General features: G+C 27.6%; 1 protein-coding gene and 1 non-coding gene across 2 annotated transcripts in view; both read right to left on the bottom strand.

Moving 5' to 3' along the window:
- LOC132948754 (uncharacterized) overlaps positions 1–25,245 on the bottom strand; it is a 196,723-nt gene that overhangs the window by 161,382 nt on the left and 10,096 nt on the right. The gene's annotated exons all lie outside the window — the stretch shown is intronic.
- LOC132949815 (U6 spliceosomal RNA) lies at positions 4,585–4,687 on the bottom strand. Its single transcript, XR_009665141.1, has one exon. It is a non-coding gene; the product is annotated as a U6 spliceosomal RNA (small nuclear RNA).

The raw sequence follows: 25,245 nt of genomic DNA, 5'->3' as shown, positions 1-25,245 counted from the left end.
TTTTTAGGGTAAATCAGTGAATGCAGGTATTGCATTCATTATAACAGTGTACAGTGTACTATTTAATTTGTATTCCATTTTTCAGTAAATACTTATTGTGTAAAAATCAAGTTTTAACGAGGTATATTTTTCAAATTTCTCAATTATTTTTTTTGTAAACCAGTATTCATCAAGCCTTTTCTTGTGTATCGAACACCGGTTTTAAATGTGTCAGTGTGTTATTTTAATTATAGCGGGAATAAAATGAGGATTTGAAAGTACAAATTGAAAATAAATAAATAAAAATTCTACGTTTGCAAAATACCAACAAAAGCTTGCGATTTAAAAGATTCGGTTTGTATCGTTAAATCATAATATCATTGATTATTGATAGTAGAATTTTTTATTTTTATTTGGTTTGGCTATGTGAAAATATTTAATGGAAGGCTTTTATCGATTAACTGTCACAGTATTATTTTTACTCAAAATAAAATTGAATGATAATGGTATATTGACAATTATTATTACACGCAAAAAACAGCTATTCTGATACATAATAAGTATATTGTATTAACAAAATAATTTCATTTTTTATCTGAGCTGTCACATCCATACTGAATTATTTTAAGATTTTTATGATTTGACTTAAATTTTATAATTTATTATTATTATTTATCGTACAGTGAATGTTCCAAACTGATTGGATTATAAATAAAAGACAACGGGATGAATAATATGATAACACTGAAAACTTACTATTCAGATATTTGACAAAAAACCTAATATAATATATTGTACATTTCTAGAAAGTTAATTTTTCTAAATATTTTTATAACTCATAATATTATGATAGTTAATATTCATTTTGGTTCAGGTTTAAAACACAAATCATTAATATTTAACATGAGTAGACAAGAAAAAAAAATTATAATTTCATTTTTAATGAGTATGAAATGATTATATTGTATATTTATTTTACACAAGAAAAAATAATAAAGGATAATATGCAAACAATGATTACATAATATTATGTAAATGCAAAAAAATAATCTTCGTCATAAAATATTGTGCTCGGAGTACGACTGATAATACTTGAAGATACTTAAAAAAGGATGAGGTTCTTACGTGAGTTGCAAATAATATTAATAATTTACAATCAGAAACTTGATATGCATTATTTAGCAATCTCCATTATGTTCCTGAAATAGTATACCTTGACAAATGAGCATCAATTTAAATAATATTGTAAACTTCCGGAATACGTTGTACCTACAATGTACACACATGACAAGTATTCAAATTTAACGCAACAATGATTTTTATTTAAAATTCTTTCAATAACTAATAAGTCTTTTATAATTATGTTTTAGTATTAATTGGTAATTTGTAAATTCAGCCGTTTTCAATTATTCACAAAAGTGTAGATCGTGGCTACTGGCTATCGTGGCAATCGTAGTCGTATTGACATTTCCAAGTTTTGGAACGTGCTAAGATATTGTACACAATTAGAAAGAACAAATTAAAAATTTTTAAATCACTTCTCACTTAATTACCTCTGTAAAAAAAATTGTACTGCATAATATAGCATTTGTTATAGCACTGGTTTCCTTAACATTAAATTGACTTACTTAATTTTTCTTGTGTGTGTGTTAATGTACAAACTAACAACTCGCTATTTATTTGTCAATCCTCTGTATTTCAAATGTAAGCTACTAGTGTTTTAAAATTGTAAAAATCAAAACAGAATCAAACCTGAGTAAATTAGTTATTATTATTAATTTATAGTGAGCTTAACCATGTACAATGATGTATTTTTACAATTATTTAAGAATGACTTTTATTACACTTAACATGACGTTTCACATGGTCTGAAAAAGAGAAGTACACTGTTATACTGTCTGTAGTCAAGACGTTATGAATTTATAGCATATATTTTTAATTAATTTAACATATTAATTTTAAGAACTTCTTTACACACAATTAATCGAAAGCTTATATTATTATCCAATCATTATGATATTCAGACGAGACTAATCATTATTGATTACACAAAATATTGAAATATATAATACTAATACACCTGTATGCATCAAAGATAATATGAGCGAAATATAAATTAAAATCAGCAATTAACATGTGGCCAAATATTGTGAGTATTATTTTTTATATTCATGTATAATAATTATAAAGTGTTACACGGCGTATCGTATAGGCAAAACAGATACAATAGTATGTTTTAAAAATAAAATATTACTGTAATAATATTATACGATTTAATATTTACTTATAATAGTTAATCGTTTTATCTAATAAACAATTAGTATTTATTTCTTTTTTATTTCTTTTGTTAATATTAGTATTATTATTTATGGGTCGACCGCATGCTTATTGACGGTATATAATATAATATATTATGTTATTTATATTATGTATAATACATAAATAGTTAAATGTAGCAGAACTAATTGCATATGACACGCAAAAATGTAATTATAAATCTGTAGTTTCTGTTTTAAGGGCTAAAAGTTCATATAGACCGTAATAAAGCGTAATATTGTCTCTGATGGATTTTAATACTGTCCTCAACCTTAACTGACTAACTTAAAGTAGAAATGAAATAGTGTTGTGTTCTGGAGTAGATTGATATATGCATACGACTGATGAAAACATTAGAATATTGTACGTTTTTAAATTCCTAATTTATTTAAATTTGTGGTTTTTGTTAGATGTACGTGATCAAATTAAGTAGGTATACTATGTGTATTGTGTACATTTAATTTGTAAATGAATACAGTCATATATAAATGCCCAGCAGCTACTAATCCACAGAAAAATGCTTTTGTGCATATTTAAGTATTTCATTTTCCAACTTGGTAAAATTATCCGGAAAATAAATAGTACCTATAAAATAGAAACAAGATTTTGGACTCTCAAAGCATTTTGTAATTAATATTTTTCAAAATGCTTCCTTTCTGAATATTTATTTTAAGATATGTATGGTAGATAATAATAATATTGAATCGTAAATAATTTATTTTTTTTCCAAAATAATTATTATTAACTTAACAGAATATCTTATACTGATGTTTAGATCTTCGATGAAAAAAAAATAATTTGTTTTTAATTCGATGAAAATAAAAGTTTCTTTTTAAATAAAATTTTGTTTTATTTTACTAAATGTTTCTTCAAAATAAAATCAACTTAAAAGATTTCTGGGAAGTTTTATATTGCTTTCCAAACTAACCTCTTTGAAGTTAACTAATTTTTTTAAAATAGATGAAATCAATATTTTTTTTAAATTATTATCTTGGTCATTAGATTCATTAACAAACGAATTGAATTATTTAGATAATGTGAAAGTAAACAAAAAATATTTTTTACATAAATTATATTTAAGTATTCAACTAAAATAAAAATTAATTACCCATTGAATAATTTGGGAGATAATTATTAAAACCTTAGCCGTGCTCAACAAACAGAAAAGTGTAGCCTTTGTCTGGACATTTTTTTCATCTCAATTAATGAAACTAACGACCGCTTAATTGTATAAATAAAATTTTATTTTTCATGTATAATGGCTATCTTTGTAGTGGTTTAACCATTTACTCTATTACCACTGTAAAAACAGGTATATTCAATTGTCTGCAATTATGGGAACCGTATTTCAAACATAACTTAAACGATTATATAAGAGCTTATTTGTAAGTGTATCCCGTAATATTCACTCAATTTATCACCAAAATACTTCGACATATTATGTCAAGTAGAATTTACTGTCAGAATTACGATCTTGTTGACATGTTACGAATTCAAGATTGATAGTACCCACATGATAATAATTGTTGGAAAGCGTTCTATGTAGGTACGTGCATAATTACCATAGTAGTTTATCAGTAGTTTCTGAGTTATATTAAATATTATGAATAGTCAATGTTACATTTGAACACCTTCGTAAAATTCAATACAATATACATATTAACAACACTTATATTTTAATACGATAAATATAATATCTAAATAACATATCGTAATAAAATAAATAGACACTAATTAGTAATTACACAACAATATTTAATGTGATACTACAGTAAACCAATGCACGAAACAGTAAGTAGCTTATATTATATGATCCAACAAATGATGAGCCCAAATAATATAAGAAAAGATAGAGACTAATATACATACTTGAATATTATACTTCTACTGTTCTAATAAGAAGAGAAACCTCTTCTAAAATACGTCAATACGCGTGTAATAAACCGTTTTATGTCATCATAATAATTTGAGGATTAAAAATATCAATATAGGTGTTCAGATGTTCAGTATCAAAACACGTCATATTAATAGGAAAAGGAAAATATTATTCGTATGTGGCCGACTGTGGAGGAAGTTTAATTAACCAGCTTCACATTTTTTCTCTCTAGTACGTGCTTCAAATTTGGCTGATCCAATAAAAAAATCATTTATTTGTTTACACGTTATATGACTCGACATATTGAGTGTGCCCACACACACACACACACAAATGCTCTTTATACATATTATTGTGCAGTAATAATGTAAAACGGTGTGATTAATACGCATTTTCACTTGATATATATTTTTATTTTTTATTTTTTTTTCACGATTTTGCATGTCATCCTTGCGTAGGGGCCATGCTAATCTTCTCTGTAATGTTCCAATTTTAGTATATGTACTGCTAAAGCATTATTAGACTATACAGAGTGTCCCGTTAGGATATACGCATTAGCCGTTTTGCCTTTAAGCTAAAAAAAATATTAAAAATCATGAGATTAATGAAAATAAAACGTTGAAAAGTCAAAATTTCCACAAAAATAAACTTTACAAAATGGCTATCTTCAATTGTTTCAAAAATATAAAGTAAAAAATAACTTTTTTAACTTTTTTACCAAAAAATTGAATATGTGGAGTTCTTGTCTCTACGAGTCTAATAAAAAAATAGATTTATTATATTTATTATCTCACAGTGGGCAAATCCTCGCGGGACAGCCTGTATACTATTCTAACTATTAAAATATGTCTGCGAATAGTTAAATTCTAATGTCCAAGTCCGTTCATCAGTAAGTTGTTCTAAATATTTAAAACTAATTTCGAAATTGGTTTCCGTTCGACGACGGTCGAAGAAAATTTCCCGTGCAATTCCTCAGGTTAATCGGACTATAGGCAACAACGGAATTACGTTAACTTGCCACCGCCACCTCTGCAGCCGGTCTGCATAGTTGGGATAATTGGTTTAACACTTAATGCCAACTAATTTGTTGTACGCACACCCTTAACTATAGTCGGCCGTCGGTTAGTTGTGCGAACTCGTAATAGAATACACGATCAGTTTGAGTATATGCCGTGCGATTGGCGGCGGAGCAAAAAACCAAATTCCGCCTTCGCTGTATAGTTGCAGTCTCCTCGTGGCTGTGGCCGACCGCCCGGAACATTATTATAGGTACGAACAACAAACGACTTGCGTGCAAACGTAGTTTATTATCAACCGCCCTCATATCGCACGTCTCACAGTTTGCGCCGAAATGAAACCTCGAGAAGGCTGATTAGGAAACGACGGCCGCAGTTATTATTCCTTGCAAACCGCCCGCAGAAATAATTCGATAGAACAATACGAGGACGACAGCCGTAATTTAATACAACCATCGGTAGGTCTACATAAGCATAAGTCATATAGGTAGTGAAATGTAATAATATAACGTATCACATGAGACATGCGTGTAAAAAAAAAAAAATCGTTTATAAAAACGAATTTTCTTTTCTTACGTGAGTGCTCAGCCGTGCTTTTGTCCAAAGAGTACGAGATTTATCGGCACGAGAATAATATACCGTATAGAACATTGGACGAGTTACGAGTGTGTTCATTCTTCACTAGTAATAAAACGTAATGTTCTTAATACACTTAATCGGATATCTAGGACGTGAAAAAAAATAATTGGATTAGTTATATTAAATATTCTTATGTGTTATTCAAGAGTATATTATTTTTTTATAAAATTTCTTTCGAGTTTTAAAAACCATGAATAATTTGCGAATCAGCAGATTATTATACATCTTAGATTTCTTTTCGCTTCTTCAGTATCATACAGTATAAAATACATAAAAAAATAAATAGTTATTCAGGTTTTGGTTGTTATTGACCTTAGGGACTTTTAGGTATATTAAAACGCTTTCTGTATTAATATTTAATACCTACAGATTCATAATCATATTCAGTATTAAACTTTCCCTTATAATATTTAAACTTAAATGTATATTGTATAATATGCATAATAATATGCACCTACCGTCAATAATAGAATCCACTATAGCAATATGAATTAATTTAAATTGATTGAGGACTTAAAAGGGACTTTCTTCCGTGAACTATTAAATCTTTATTTATTTATTTTTAATTTTGGTTATTTGGTATATAACCTATTTTTCCTAGTCCCCTGAAAGTCATTATAATCCAGTGGCGGTTTTACGGGGGGGGTCCAGGGGGTCTGGACCCCCCCCCCCAGATCCCGAGCTTAGGCTGCATACATTATTCGCTCAGCACGCTTGGGTTTTGACAGTAATTTTTTTTTTATAGCTATTACGATTTTTATATGCGGATATAGGTACGCTTATACCTACATAATTCTGGTGATTTCATCTTTATTATTTCGTATATTAGAATGTTAGCTACAGCTATTTAGGTAAATACCATATTTTCCCTGAAATGAGGACGTTTACGATTACGATATCTATTATTTGTGATAATAACAGCGTTCGGCCATTCGGTACATTAGCGCAGCGATAATTGATACACTGACAATCACTTTTCAGCCGTCACGCCTGTCGAACGCCTACATTCAGGTTGGTAAAATGTATAATAATTATTTTAAATCGTTTTGATTTTTAATTTACAAAGATTTTATCCATATTATTTGACTCATAATAATATGTAGTTAATTTAAAATGGAAACCATGCAATTTTGATGGCTGAATATGAATTGTGGCAAAGGTGCTTAAAAAAATTTAGTGAAGAGCCAACTAATGCACTTCAAGCTTTATCATTTTGTAATAATGAAATTTATCTTAATATATACAAACTGCTTCAAATACTAGCCATATTACCAGTTTCAACATAATCTAATGAACGTAACTTTTTCCAATCTTAAGAGAATCAAAACTTATTTGCAGAACACAATTGGAGAAGTAAGTAATAAAGGAAATCATAATTCATAAATATTAAATATCATAAATATTAAATATAATTTGCTTATTAAATATTTCAGAAAAGATTAAATGGCTATGATGTGTATTCATAAAGATTTGAAATTAACGGCTGACAAAGTTTTGGACGAATTAATAATAAAAGAAAACGAAAAGTTTATTTTGTCTTGTAATAGTTGTAACTAAAATGCTATTTTTTTTTTTTTATGTAAGAATACATTTTATTTGGTAATTAATGATGGGTTAAACTTATTGTCTTTATATATTATGAGATAATGTTAAAGGACCCCACCCCCAAAAAAAAAAAAAAAATTCATAAAACCGCCACTGTTATAAACTATTTTTACTGTAAAAATGTATATAAACGTATCTATGTTTATATGTTTGTAAATATATTAAACTAGAACATTTATAATACCTATAGATATTTAATGAATATGTGCATAATGAAATTAGTGTACCCAAACTATAAGTACATTTGCTCGGTGAAAAGTGTTGTATAGAAACCTCCTATAGGTATAATAAATCGGTTAACAATAAAAAAAACATACGCCGTCGCATATATACATCATGAATCATATTTTAAGGCCTTACATATGTTTTTTCGACAGTTTAAATGTTACTGTTAACTTAATATATATCGAACTTCAAACAGCTGTTAAAATACCCAATACCTATTCAATTAAAATACACAAAAAGTAACTTGAAACAAAATATTTCTTTAAAAAAGTTTAAATGGTGTTTTTTCTAATCAAACGCATCTTAAATGAAACAATGAAATAGATTAGTATTTAAGTATTCTTTTGAATAATTATACATAAAAACATTCCGATTTTTATAATATGCGTTAAATCTAGTGTAAACTATTAATATTTAAACTGATCATTTTTTATCCTTTTTTTATTGTTATTATTAAACGTTGGTTTAATTGTAGGTAAGTAACTACTTTTGGAAACATTGATACAATTACTGTTATTACGTTTTCACGGTGTTACCTTATTGTTATTCTTATTTTCTTAGGTGGCTGCTAGTTATGAATATGAAAAACCACATGAATATATTTATCACAAAACATGTGAAAAATATGTTCGAGACCATTAAATCAAATTATATCGAAAAAGATTGAGTATGCATTAATATGTTTGGACAAAAATCAAACTAATTTAATTCACACCGCGTCAGTCATATACCTCTGCTGCTGTAATCTAAACTAGTACTCTATCGTTGTATATGATATAATGTGTATAGTAAGTAATTTAAATCGTTTTGAGGAACTTAATATAAACATTTTAGTAATCTCCGTTTAATTTCTATTTGACATTATACAATTGTACTAATAATAAAGTATTAAAACAAGTGTACCTACGTTTAAAAAAATGAATGCTTTAAATTTCACCTACCTTTATTTTGAAACATATAATATATACGCACCAGCGACGGGGTTATTAGTGTTTATCTATGTATATCTAAATATGGTAGTTAAATTGCAAAATATGACAACTTAAATTATGGAATATAAAATAAAGATCATAATCGATACAAGTATACAAGTATAGTTAAATGTTAGCTTAAATATTATTATTTAGTTCAGAAATATTACCTAAATATAATTACTCGGTAATATAATAAATAACTAGGTAGGTACATAATTTCCGACGATGCTAAAACAAAACAAAAATGTATCTACATATAAAATTCTATTCACAAAAAAAATTATTTTTTAAATGAAAACTGATAATAATTTATTTTGAGTCTTTTTTTTTTATTGTAAATCATAAAAAAGAAGTTTATCGAATACACAAGTACTTAAATACATTATCATGAATTGATAGTAAAATACTAAAAAAAATTACACACTAATGAACAAATATGTAAAGAACACACTACCGTGTGTAATGTGTTCAATCTCGCTTTGATCATCATTATAAATTCAATGTTTGTACTATACATTATTTGAAATTTAAAAACAAGGATAAATAACTGAATTAATCAAACAATTTTGAGAAATGTTATTCGTACCTAAAATTTGAATGAGTGTGAAACGCTTTTTTTTTTTAATTGTAAGTGCTCTTAATACAAAAAAAAAACAAAAATATTGGAGCAAAAAACTTGCATTCTTTTTTATATAATATCATACTACTTACGAAATGAATTTGAGTAAATATGTAGCAATGGATTAAAGCTTAAACTGTAAAAAGAATAATGTAATATCAAATTGATATGATTTTGAAATTAAAAACAATTACCATATTAAATATATTTTTTAATAATTTATTTATTATCTTAAGTTGTATACAACTAGGATACTAGGGACTGAACATCGGACAACGTACACTTTTAAAATTCTCCCTGGATGATTTCGATGAACTTACGCATATATTAAACAAAAAAAAATATATATCTGTAATATAAAGGAATCTATAAATATAATATAATAGAAAGGTAAATATTTTTTTATTTTCAAATAAAATATCACGAAAATTTTAGTTTTATATAGTTAATATAACACAGAACAAAGACATTTAATCGAACTTTTACTATTCCACAGTATACCTATCTACATTGCAATCGATAATGTAGTGTTTACATTAAATCTGGATAAAAAAATAAAAGTTTGATGTATCGAGGAGTGTCATAAATAAAGGTTGACAATATTATTGTACATAATGATTGGTTATTACGGTTGCTATTTTTTTTATAATATTGAAAAATCACAGTTCAAAAAAAAATTCACAACTTTGTGTTAATAATACAAAATATATGATATATATTTCGTTATGATCAAACCCAAAGAAAAAAGTTTGAGACATCGAGTTTTATTGTAGTGGTAATTATTTCAAAAGAATTTCAATTGCATTTGAAATTGAAATTATGAACTATTCGAGACACCGACGCTCGACATAATAAGAATCTAATATCTATCTACTAAAATATATTTTAGTATATTAGGTGATTATTGTACTATCATAATTTTTACAAATTGTATAAATGCCAAATGGTAATAATTTAATATTAATTAGCATAGTAAATGTTCAAACGATAAAAACCTCAATATCTTTCAAACATAATATTATAATCAAAATTTACAAAATGTAATAGGTACCTAAATCAAAAAGTAATCATTTAGTTTTGAATAAGATACATCAACATAAAAAATGTGCTTAAAGACGTACTTTAAAAAGTTCACAAGCGTAACTAATTGATTGAAAAAATTTTCATTGGATGAATATTTAAAAATTACAAAAATCAGAATTTTAATAAGCGCATGATTGAAGAGCAAACGGGGATGATCATCCTTAATGAATAACTTCGTTTACTATTACAAACTAATCAATTTTTATCTCTACGTAATTGTTCACTGCGCGACATAAAAAGATCACTGGATACTAATCCAACAGGAAATTCTTATATAATTTTATAACTAAAATCTGTATTGAAATAATATAATACTAACGTTTATAGTCTCCTAGTTAACTTGCTACAATAATATGCCAATATGTAATATGAAGTTATATTCATAATCATAACTGTTAAATGAACAAACCAATAAGTACTATTAATAACGTTTGTAAAAATCCTCTTTAAAAAAAAAACAAAAAAGGTGGGTAAGTGGATGTCGCTCTGCTGTACAGTAGGTTATAAGTGGGCCACTGTAATGGATGGTGTTAAATTTGAATTCAATGATATAATATAATAAGAAAAACGATTCTGAGCGAAAACGGTTAGTCAGCCTATGATATTACCAAGTATATTTGATGATATTATTGTGAATAAAGTAATTTATATATTTACTTATTTACGTGGAACCTTGTTTTAAATTTTCAACCCTTAGCTATAAAAGTTGAACATTTTATAAATTTTTAACTCCAAAATAATTATTACATTTTAATTTTGATAAATTTTGTCAAAATTTGAACTTTAAATGCTTATAAAAAAAATTGTGCATATGTATTTTTAATATTTTTCAACTGCTATTAGAACGATATATCAGGAGCCTTATATTAAACTTTCACGATTTTTTACCCAACAAATGAAATTTTATTGATATTTATAGAAAAAAAAACTAAAAAAATTGAAAACTGACAATGTCCGTAAACAGCTCAAAAAGAGTCAAATTATTTTCAAAATTTTATCGTGTATAGAAAATGCTAATACAAACATTCAGTGAAATTTCAAAGTATCTACAGTTATACGTTTTTTAATTACAACAAAATAAGAAAATCGTTACATGAGATATTGAGTGAATATCAAATGTTGTAAAAATATGAATTTCAAACACTTTATAAAATTTAATTTAACTTTCTTGTTCACATTTTTTTTTTCGATAAAGGTAGACAAACTTATGGATAATCTTGTATTACATTTTCATCTGTCGTTGAAAAAATCACCAAAGAGCCTTCTATTAAAATTTCAAGCTTTCTTACCCAACAGATAAAATTTTATTGATATTTATAGAAAAAAAACTAAAAAAAATGGAAACTGAAAATGTCCGTAAACAGCTCAAAATAAGTAGAAAAATATTTGGAAAATGTTATGGTGTATAGAAAATGCTAATATAAGCATTCAGTCAAAATTTCATGTACCTGGTCATTTGTTTTAAAAGTTGCACCAAAAACCAAAATTGATTTTCTCGAAAACCGATTTTGCGTAAAAATTCCCGTTTTTCCTTTATTTTTCTTTTGTTTTTCACGTCGCGTTTAAAGCTATTGAAATTATTTTTACTTTTGACCCCCCAAAGTACCAACTAGATTCACTTTACTATCAGAAAAGTTACTGTTGAAGAAAATCCAAGCACTTTTACTGTCCTAAAAGGTGATGACAGACACAAATAAAAAATAAAAAAAAAACCACACATCATTGTAAAATCAATACATTCATCGCTTCGCTCAGAATCTAAAATTGAATATCAGATTATTAATTGTCTGTCACATACTGAGATTCTGTAATGTTTCATTAAATGCTTATACATGTTACACATACTAAACGTTTGCAAGCTTTAGAATTTATTCAATGATAACTTAATTTATAGGTATATTGGTATTAATTCCAAATTGTACAATTAAATAATTTTACATTAACTGCAGTGGTAATTTTATTGTTATAAAATAAAAACTAATTTATATTTATATGTATTATAATATCATTAATGATTCGTATAATATAACAATAAATACGTAAATTTAATAAAATTTAACCGGTGAACAAAGTTTAATTTTACGGAATTCACATCAAAATGTACGTATATGTATATCAAATCGTATTATGTAGGGGCAAAAACATTTTTATGACGTGTAAAAATATGCATTTTATTGCCATTCATATATTTTTAATTACCTATTAAATACCATAAAAAAATATTTCCATAAAAATAATTGATTTTTTAACATTGGAAAAAAATGACTTTTCACACATTTTTTTTTTTGTTTTGGATACTGCGTAGAAAGCTTAAAATGTATGAAATTCATAGTTGTTTTATGTTACGAAACAATTGAATATTTCGGTAACAAGGTTTGACTTAACAAATCGTTTGTTTTTTCCAACCGCCGTTTGAGCATAAATAATACTTTTATAATATACGTATTACAGTACAAAATTATTGTTGAAATCTTCTTTTAAACTATTTTACAATACTCTGTTTAGAATGTCCTTAACTGTGTTTCAGTGTTTGTATCATCAGTATAAAGTTTAAATACCCATCCACCTGACTTCTGTACATATTACTCTGCCCAAATCTTGTCTAAAATGTGTAATTTTCATTAATATTTCAATACACATTGGTTATTTGAGATATTTAAGGAACATCAAAACATTTTTTCTTATTTTAAAATTAAAAACCGAAATATTCTACTTGGAAGTATTTCTAATAAATAAAACAAAACATTTACATTATTGTGATATTAGTTCATACAACTAGGATATATTTTGGAAACAGCTTAATATTTATTTACTGATTGAATAAATATTTGTTATCATTGTCGTTACCTATTTAATATTTCTGCTTAATTTTCAAGTTTGTTTTAAAGGTAAATTATTATTAATTAATATGATCACCAAAAGATATAAAAAAATGTCAGAAGATATGGAAATTAGACAATAATAAATACAATTATTATAATAATTATATTATAATTTGTTAAAAAAATTGAAAGAACTTTTTGCTCACTATGTCTAAACTACTTAAAAATAATACATTGGTATTACGCATTTGAGAGCCGTATTGATGTTTGATCATCCAGTTAAATATATTATTTTAAAAACTAATATTATAATTGTGATGTAAAAACTTAAGTTTTTTCATAATATTATAAATCGTCAATAATTAGTTTAATTGGAAGTTTCTCATGAAAGGTTGTATATTTTTCTAATTTTTTTATGTCCTTTGTGTTATTTTCAACAGTTTGCTATGAAATTAATTGTATCATATTGAATATTGATACGTGCCTACCTATATATTAAAAAAAAAAACACATCAAAGGTTCTTAATTGTTCTCTATTTTCTTCACAATTAGTAAAATGAACCTATAATCAATTTAATACTTAGGACAAGAATCAAGTATTTATATTTCATTTATTCTCTAAACCTTGAAATTGATTTATAACTATAAAAATGTTATTCTAATGATTATAAATGACTTATATAATAACTGCGGCTTGAGACTGGCATTAGGACTTTTTCGCAGTTGTCCTGTATACAGTATTTATAACCTCGCCGGTGAAACTATCCCTGACATAAAAAGACTGGAATTACATCTCAAATATTTAGCAAGATCTTCAAAATCAAATAACACCATCCATGAAAAAACAACCCTCTCCTCATAAAAGAGATGAAAGACACAAACTTAGATATAACGCAAATTATAACCAAAGAAAAAATTGCCCAACTCCCTTGGGCCAGCCCATATCTAATTAATACAGAACTCAGCTGTCTTTACAAACAACAAACCTCTCCTCATATTTTCAAAAGCTCCTTTAAAAGCATTATAAGTAACTACAATGACTTCCAGGAAGTATACACTGACGGATCTAAAACTCAAGAAGGTGTAGGTTTCTCAATAATATTCCCAAATAAAATATTTTTACACAAACTACCTCCTTATTGCTCCATATTCACAGCTGAAGCTTTAGCCATCCTCATGGCCATTGAGACAATATTACAAGAAGGTCATTCGAATTTCATCATTCTCAGCGATTCATTAAGCACGATAAGAAGCCTGCAGAACCCTTTCAATCCCGGTGATATTGCATCCAAAATTCTGAACAACCTCACCATAGCGTCCGGTCTAGGTAAAAACATAGTCATCATGTGGATACCTGGACATTCGGGAATAATAGGCAACGAAGTAGCCGACGAACACGCTTCAACAGCCATCAACAACAAAGATACCGTCTTAATGTCATATGATGACGCAAAAAAAATCATAAATGAGCGCACAAAATATAAATGGCAAACAATTTGGAACTTACAAAACACCAAATTAAACGAAATAAAAAGAGACATATATCGTTGGACAAACCCTAACATCAACCATAAAGAAGATACTGTTCTCAATAGACTCCGTACTGGTCACACCAGAATTACTCACGGCTTCCTGATGGCAAGAGAGGAATCTTCCATATGTCAAACCTGCGGAACCTTGTTAACCGTCAAACATATAATAGCAGACTGTTTAATGTTCAACCAAGAACGGGCCACACATAAGATATCCTACAACCTAGACTCATCACTCGGACCCAATCAAGAAAAAAACCTTGATTTAATAAAGTTTATGAAACAAACCAAATTGTTCAATCTTATATAAAAAAAAAAAAAAAAATGTTTATTATTTAGTATTTAATTAATGTAACAATCCTTATTTGTAACTAATGGCCTTTGTTGTCGACGTTATTTTTTTGAGATCAATAAAAAAAAAAAAAAATGACATATGCTATACCAGTATAGTTTAAACTGATTTAGAAAAATCTAAAAATGTTTATTTATTTTATAATAAAAACATAATAGTGGCTTAAACTTTAAACTAAAAATAACATCAGTATATACAACCAACAAACACTTTTCTTTAGTTCAATCGATTTGGTCAACAATAAAATCTGTATTACTGCAGTGTTGGTAGTAGGTACAATAGAAGTGTTTGGTATGAAACTATAAGAGCTAAAAACCATAAATAGTTGGACAAATAGTTTTTTTTTATGATTAAATAAAGAAATTGAATTAGAACTAGGCACATAAGCTGTTCTAAGACTAATATAGTTCTATACAAATTGAACTACTTGCCTACAATTAAAAAAAAAAAAAAAAATCGTATTATGCACTAATCACTGTTCATAACCAAAAACAGTTTAAAAGTTATTATTTTGGATTATGAAGTGATAAGTATAGTTAAAAATTAATACATACTTTCGGTAATATATTATAATTAGTTGTTATTATTCCTTCTATATTCGCATGTTATGTATTTGTTAGTTTTTCTTTCATTTAAGATACACCCCTACACGTGTAGGGTTTCTGTTTGATTTAAAATCAACTAAATAAACAATGTATTCAACTCACATATCATATGAAATAAAATAAGTGTGTAAACTTATAACATATTATGATAGGTTAGAGTTAAAAAGTCGTATGAACAATAAACTATATACATCAACGTCACTTATATGGGATTGTATATACATGAGAGTTAGAACAATTTATGTCACATGAACGATTATAAAATCATAGACTTCAACGTAATTTATTTATTTTATACCAAATATAAATTGTATTCATCTATATTAAATTATGGAATGCCTACGCTTATAATAGATATTAAATTGAAGGTCAACGAAAACAAGTTTTAAGTTGCTGTTGTATACTATATTATTCTAACAAACAGAATAAGACGTTATACCTAATTTGCACGATATTTTCTTTTCTTAATATTCGTAGAAAAGGTCAATCCAGTGGACATTTCTGTAAGAATATAGTTGACATTTCACGTAAAAGGTGGACGTGAACTTTATCATAAAATAAAATGCCTATGGAACGTGAAAAATGGACTAAAACTATATTATTAAGAGGACACCATTCGACCATATCAACAATGATATGAAAATATATTTTGTTTTAGTTTTAGTTTTCTCCATTTTTTATTGATATAATAGGTACTGTAATTTTCATCATAAATATTAAATTCAAATACACAAATACAATAATAGTACGCCATTTTCCAAATAGCCAATATGAATCGGTATAATACATACTTATAAGTAATATTTTAAATTATATTCTTATATATACAAGAAACCATTATTAATATTAATACAACAACGGTGACTGCCAGAATCCAAAAAGGTGTGAGACAAGCGTGCTCACTTTCGCCTGCATTGTTCAATGTATTTATTGAAAAAGCAATAAACGTCATAAAGCTTCAGTTAGAACAAAAAGAAATTGGACTGAAAACAGAAGGAGTACTAGTAACAATGCTCCGCTTTGCTGATGATATAGTCGTTCTTGCAACATCTGAGGAAGACTTACAAGCATCGTTAAGGCGCCCGGTGCCAATGCCATTTTGTCCTCAAAAATACACTCTGCGGAAATAACAATACCGTCTCGTAGAATCAACCAAATTGTATATATTTTTTTTTTAATTGCTAGAGGGAAATATTCTACAGCCCGCATCGATCTCTGTTTTTCAATATTTTATTCTCAAACTTTAAAATATGTCTAAAAAAAATACAAGATTAAAAGTATTTTTTTTAACAACTATTTTAATACAATTATTTGAAATAAAATACAAAATCAGAGATCGATGCAGGAAGTCTTCTTCTTCTTTCAGAAAAAACAAATAGTCATCAAAATCTGACAATTCTAGAAAGCTTGAGAGTTATTCCCAAAAGTAATTTTTTTCGATATAATACACCCTATCAACCCCCCCCCCCCCCCTAAATAGGTATCAGGTAGTAGATTAGCTGAAAAGTCTTATAATTGAGGTGGTAAATAAAATATATAATTTAATTTTCAAATTGTACAGAATTGTGGAAAATTTGAAAAACTGGCACCGGGACTCTTAAATGTAACGAATTTTACGTTAAAAGAATAATCTAAAAATAAACGCAACGAAGACCAAAGCCCTACTTTGCTACAAGAAAAATAGACCATGTATAAAATATAACATTAGAACACAAAGAAATTATCCAAGTAGACTATTTAAAATACTTAGGCAGCATTGATGACAGGAAATCAACCAAGGAAATCAAAAGCAGGCTCATAAAAACATACGTCTGGAGTGTGGCATTATACGGAAGTGAGACCTGGACAACTAATAAGAAAGGGAAAAATATGTTAGAAGCTTTGGAGATGTGGTGTCGGAGAAAGATGCAGAGAAGAAGCTGGACTGATAGAAGATCAAATGAAGACATCTTGAGGACAATAGATGAAAAACGAACATATTATAACGAACAAAGATATTATAAAGAGAAGGAGATGGTAGATAATAGAACACACGTTGAGACATGGAGATGAATTACACAGTTTAATAATTAAAGGAATGATAGAAGGAACAAGATCAAGAGGAAGACCTAGGACGAGATACATTAGCCAAATAATGCAGGACGCAGGAGTCACTTCCTACAGGAAGCTCATGAATATGGAGCATTTCTTGTGAAAAATTTTTTAAAAACCAATCTACGGATTGATAAAAAAAAATACACATAATATACCTATCAAAATTATGCATTAAATATTTACCTTTACTTTATAATATTACAGGCGCGGATCCAAGAGGGGTGGCAAGCCCCCCCCCCCCCCATCGTAGAATGGTGAATTTTCTATTATATCTATTTTCGGCAGCCTATAAAATGCATTGTTTTGCCGATAGCGTTTCGACCGTGTCCGTTTTTATCTGTCGCCGTCTGGGATTTAAATAATAATATTTGCCTATTAGCTTACATAGTATGTACAAAGGTTTTATCAGACTAAGGCTGACATTTTATTTCAAGTTTTGACCAATAAGAGGAAAAAGAAAAAGAAAATATAAAATAATGTTAAAATATGTTTAATGATTTAAAAAAAAAAAACTTATATGACAATTAGGTATAAAATTTCATGAAAAATTAACGATGAATAATAAACATATATTACATATTATATCATTCTTTTATTTAATGTTATATTGCTATAAGATAAAAAATAATTCCACGTATGGTTTTACTATGTAAAACAAGTAGCAGCATGATACGGGTGTGCTATCAACGAGTAAACGCAAATTAATGCCAAGAAAAAGGGTTATATGTAATGAAAAACATATAAACACAAAACAAGTATATGAGGGCATTATTCAGTTTATACACAGACGGGTAAGAATAATGTGTTAAAATTTAGTCTATTTTTGTACACAAAAGTCTTATCAAAGGATCTTGTTTGAAAAAAAAATCATATAAATTATAATATAGTACAGCATATAAAATATTACTCACAAACTAAATGTAATTTATAACATGAAGTCACAGAGAATTCACAATTTTTATCTTTAGATTTGATAACACTTAATTTACTTTAAAAACTTTTGAAAATATACACTTAACTTTCAATACATACCATTTTACACCACTGGATATTACATTTTATTTTTAAATTGCATTAAATAATATGAAACATTCGTATTTCTTGATAATATACAACTTTAAAACCAACTTGAAATTTAAAAAAACATTTTTTTTCTGTCATAATATAACAATTTGAAATGAAATAATCTAGTTAGAATAGAATATTGAAAATTTGAAAATATAAGATGTTTTGTTGTATTGATAAATCAAAATGTATGCCTATTCTTACGTTTGCCTACTGTGTATTGTAATCCTGTTGACTCTTGTGGACTAACTTGTGTTTGTTTCTCTATAACCACTATACAGGGTGATTCCCCAAGTACGTTCACCCCCTTTTTTCTTCAAAAATGTGATTATAGAAAATTGCATTTTTGGAATATTTAAATATATTCAAACTAATACCAAATACCAATACCAATACCAAACATTCAAATTCTTGAGATTTTTTTGTACATTATCAAATGGATTAATTTTCTAGAAATATTGACGTATACTAATCAAAATTTGAACTAGTAGTTTTCGAATTCATAATAATGAGCTGGGCAGATATTATGAAGGCTATAACTTCAAGAATTCTAAAATAATATGGCCTTTGGATACTTATACTTAATAAATACCTACTAAATTGCTTTGTGAATCACCTTGTAAACAAAAATTAGTAATAATTATTGTTCTCTGTATGTGTATTTCAACACTAAAAATTCAATTGCATGATAATAACATACTCTTTTTACGTTTTTGATTTTACCAATTGAATTCTTTGAATACTTGGGAGCAACAACAAGACATCTCCAATTAATACACATTCTTCAGAAGGTATTTAAAACTCCGGACATGTCTTTTTGTTGCATTAAAATGTGCAATTTTTCAAGATATATAAGAATCGTCAAAGATGTATGAGCTAATGCTACAGGCAACTGTTAACATTTTGAATATATTGTACCTATTTTACTGTAGGTATATTCATTCCACGTCTTCGTGTGAACAGCGATGGCGATTCCTTCGATGACGTTTCATAATGATATGACGTGTAATCATGTGTATTGTTATCCAAGTAATATGTGAGCCAAAATATACGAATAGTGTAACTGAATATTTTTAGGGTTTAACAGAAACAACTGACACATAATATATTTGTGTAACTAGGTATGTAATAACTGTTGATAAAGAAAATCAATATACATATTACATTGTGTTTATATTATCATTTGAAATATCAAAAAAAATTAAACCAACAAAAAAAAAATTAGAACAAAAGTTATTACAGTTAGTAATCAATTACATCTGTCAGGTTTTTTTTTTCGATTACACCCTGTAATATTGTTGAAATATAGAAAATATAACTCCAGTTACTCGTTAGACTGTAGTACTATAATACCCTTGTCGTTGTAGTTGTTGTCGTTGTCGTTTTAATCCCAGTAGGCGCCACCGAAAGGGGTCCTCGAGAAAATATATATAGGTAGATATAGGTACCCTCACTTGTGCATTACGAGAAATTCTTGTCTTGGACCGTAGCGCGCTGGGCCACGGGGCAAAATATAGTAATCGTTAGACAGAACAACCGCCACGACCCAGTAGGATAATATAATGTTGCCGAAATAACGGATTTGCAAAGGGTACGGCATGCGGCGGTCGATGGTCGATACCGGAGGTGGTCCTTGCAGGATGGCAAAGGATATATAGTAACGCAGTGATGGGCGAGTGAGTGGGGTAGCTGCGTGTAGGTATATAATAAAATTTATCTATCTTGATGTATATATATATTATACATACATATTGTCAAGAATGTGGATTGCTGTTGTTTTTACGGTCTGACGAGTACCTACTCCGGACCCAGCCGTTGTGACATGGACTCAACCGTGTTTGTCCATCGGTGTTACTTTTCAAGATTTTTTTTTTAACTAAACAAATTGTATACTAGACGACGTAGGTACCTCTACATCGATACATCATACACGAGACGTTTTGTATGTTATCATATTTTTTAGTTAAATATTATTGTAAAAAATGCATGTCTCGGACTTAAAAGTCATTAATATATTATAAAGCCGCGTTTACAACACATAATATGATAATATTATGATCGAACAAAAACCAATAATGGTTTGAAAATTGTTTCAACCATATTTTATTGTAATGTTTTATACATAACTTATCAGTGACTTGAGTAATTTTACCTCAGTTTTTATGTTAAATCGACGCCTAGTTGTTTTACGATTTTACACAATATGTATCTAAATGTTGAATCCCAATAATGTAATTTTTATTTAATGACATACGAATGGTACGTTAGATAATATTGAATAAGTTAAACATTTTAGATGTTGATCATTAAATGCCGGGAAAACAGTAAAAACACGATGTTGTCCAATTTAAGTGCCTAATATATATTTTACTATGTGTTGTTACTTGGTTCAATAATTTATTTTACAATACCTAAGGTTACACTATCTTTTTATTCTTACTCTCGCTCATATGATGAAATGTTATGCATACATAAAACATTAATAACATTAATATTATACTAAAACTCCACTCAGAATCTTTTTATTGAATGCAAAATAAAATTACAGTGGCCTACTCAATGACTAGAAACACATGAAATAGCTACCTGCAGGCTTCTTTTGTTTTACTTATTTTTAACAATTTCGTTTTTGTACTCACTTACATCGATATTACAATAGTTATCATATCCAAACGGAATGCTTTAATTACTATATTTTGATAGTGTTTTATAGATTAACTTTTCTGTTAAATTCATCTATAATGATATTCCGAGCAATATTCATTTTGACCAAAAAACGTTCCACATTCGAATTTATCTGTTTAATATATATGCTCGTTCACTCACACTTAATATAAATGAAAGCCAAAAGTTGACAGCTGTCATAATCAATTTACTCGTCCAAATTTCAAAACTATATTATATTTCTACTAAAATGCGACCTCGGACAGCTTTTACACTGTTCGTGGGTTAAAATATGTATATAGATTTTGAGTCTGAAAATCATTTTCAATTTTATAATATTTTGAACAATGTTTTTTGTATTTTAAACACCATCGTGAAGTGATAAATTACAATAATTTAGTTCTGTAAGTATTTATATTATTTTACACAGTTCGCCAAACCTAATGTCAAGTTTTATTGTTTACGGTCATTACTGTTGCGCGGACTTTTTTTTACAACATGACGTGATAATAATAATTGTTGAGTTATTTACAATACATCATATTATTTATATTATGCAAATAAAAGAGTAAATATAGTATTATTAAATTATTCCATTGTACCAATCTAGGAGTGTTCGGAGCACTTTAAAATTAGACAAATTTTCACCGCTAAAATCACTAAAAACTAAAATAAAAATTGCTATATTATATTTCAATAGTAGTTATTTTTACTTTTGATATGGACATTTATTCACTCACAAGTGACCTATTATGTTAGTCAAACAATATAAATAATATGGTTTTTTTTTTTTAATTATTATTATTTTTCTTATTGAAAATGCCGTTTGTATGGAAACTTATTATCTTTTATTGTTATGTTATTACAGATTGAAATTCATTTAAAAGTATCACTGAAGTTAAGAAATTCTGTGTCCAATATCCAATTTATTGAATATTAAGTCTGATTTTTATTTTAAATTATTATGATAGGCCATATAGTCCATCCCCTTTTTAATCTCTCCGACCATGTTCGAAGCTTGTGATAAATGGTTAAAAGAAACGTTTTATTTATTATTTTTATCAAATTTAATTAGCCACCACACCCGCCATCCAACGGACGTCAAATTTCCCGAACGTACGAGCTCAGGTATTGTTTGGGTACACGCCCGACTATTAATAAAACACTCGAATATAATGCGCTGTATAAAGGACGCATGATGTCATCAATTAACCGCGGTTGTGTCACACGCCCCATGACCTATTGTCATCAGTTCAGACAGGGATTCATTCGTGTACAAAGTGACCGCAAGACACATAAATAATAATAAAAAATAATCCGATGAATGGGCTGGGGAAACATTCCGGTATTATAGGAGTTACTCGAGGTTTTTTATCTGTAACAATTATTATTTTTTTGGATCCGGTTCGTTACGCTGCCATTAAAGTGCAGCCTGTAAAAAGTTTGGTAATTTTAAAAAAATCGAGTTTAAAAAGTTTATAATGTAAGCATAAATGCCCTAGTTCAAAACCTAATTTGTTTGAATAGTGACACTCTGAGGAACATTTGATGGTAGTTTTATTTTTATTTTTACGGGATTAAGTTTGGTAACTTCCCAGCACAATCGTACAAACATTTTGTGTGAACCACTATTAGCCACTGAAATCCATCAGAAGTGGACACGCGTTAACCGATATATGATTTGTATAAATGATCCCAATAATAACTATAGTATAATATAAAACATTCGCCATTTCTCAATTTCCTACATTATTTCTTTTCGTTATTTTCCCCAAATGCGGTTTATTGGTTTTGTTTGCGGCATACCTATACATAATAATATAGTCAAATGAATTGGTAGTAAAATATAGTAGGCTATTATTATTATTGTTATTATTATTATGTATTTTATCGACGGGTGCGTATAATTGTATTGTATCGATAAAATTGTATATTATAACATAATATATGCAAATACGATAGTATAGGTATAGAATTATTAGGTATATAACGGCGGCAGTGAACGACGACCATTCGCATGATTCCAAACACCGTCGGCGTTTTCCTTTTGTTTGTAGTTCGCCAGCGGAATATTTACACCCGATTTTCGACAATGTAACACAACATTAATATTTGAGACTTATTTTATTATTATTATATAGGTAATTATATTATTATTATTATTATATAGGTAATGTTATCTGTTATTATAGTTATCAATAAGCAAAAGCGTCATTCAAACATTTGGTGTATCACTGAATTGTTGTCTATAGTTGAACGAACGAGTAAAAGTAATTGTTCTATACTAAAAAGGTGTAAATGTGTTTTTTAGGTGGATAATTTAGTCGTGTTGTGATTTTCATAAATTAGTAATCAGTAATTACTTTGGTAAGTTAAATAGTTTTTATATCACAACTTTATATTATGTAGCTAAATAAATAAAAATATTAGTACTTTGTTTTCCTTTGAATTATTTAAAACTTTCGATTCACTGTCACATAACTTCACTATTATAATGTATGAACACGCTTGTATGAATAGTTTGAATTATTCGATGATAATAGTTATTATAGAACAGTACAAAGTTCCAGCCAATATATTATACAATTTTTGAAGTCTTAACGTTTCATCCTGACCCTGAGCATAATATGCAACAATTTCTGATTACTGCATTTAATATTCCATTGATTTGGGATGGATGTTTAGGTCACCAAAAACTATGCAGTCTGATCAAAGACACAAAATTAATTTATAATTCAATTTACGGATTCCAATCCAGTTGAAAACTGAAATATGTTATGGTCTTCTAATTTATGGAAAATTGATTGAAAATTTAAAGCTACTTCAACGCCATGTTGATTGTTTGCGGTCATTATGAAACAAAGTCCCAAGTGTACTCAAATAATTTTATGATAAATAAAAGTAAATGTATTTAACAGTTAGTGTATACATTATCGTAATTATCATAACACTAAAACATGAACAAATTACGACGCAATATAAAAAGCCAAAAAGGTTTATACATTTTACTAGTTTCTATATGAAAATAATATTATATACAGGTACATAAGGTATAATATTATGAGTTTACGAAAATACATCTAAATTTAATGTAACTATAATAAAATTATTTAGAAAATAAATTAATAACTATATTAACTAATAGTAACTAATTGATACTAAAATTAACTTAATGTACATAACATGAACTTAATCTATACTATTTAATTCTTATATAGTTATCTTGTGAAAATAATAACAAAGTCTATAAGGCATATATGGTAGTTAATAAATTAGTTTTCTATTTAATATTAACATGTACAAATGTGTCATGAAAAGTTATCCGTCAATCAATCATTTGTAACGCTATGGAGATATTGGAATAAATTGGCTAAATTTGATGGAACGTGCGTGGTAGTTAATAGTATTATTATTTTTGTATTTTTCCTTCGAAAAAAAAGGATAATCTGAGCGTAAACTGTTTTACATAATTCTTAACGGGGAATATTAAACCGCTATAGCTGAATGTCAATTATAAAACATAATAATAATGTGAATACTGAATACCCATTTTGTCATGGATATTAAATCCAGTTAATGACTTTACTTCATTTATCAAAATAAATATTTAAAATCGGATAATACAAATTATAATATACATTATAAAAAAAATTATTTGATTGACATAATGATTCAATCAATGATTTTAAACTAAAGATGTTCTATAGCATTGTACTTACTATACATTTAACCTTCGAGCGGGAGTACTATTATCTGAAACAAGAGTAGTCAAGCGTTGT

This window comes from Metopolophium dirhodum, chromosome 7 (genome assembly GCF_019925205.1).
Source record: "Metopolophium dirhodum isolate CAU chromosome 7, ASM1992520v1, whole genome shotgun sequence".
NCBI lineage: Eukaryota > Metazoa > Arthropoda > Insecta > Hemiptera > Aphididae > Metopolophium > Metopolophium dirhodum.
The sequence above is the reverse complement of the archived record's forward strand: the minus strand, read 5'-3'. Positions and strand labels throughout refer to the sequence as shown.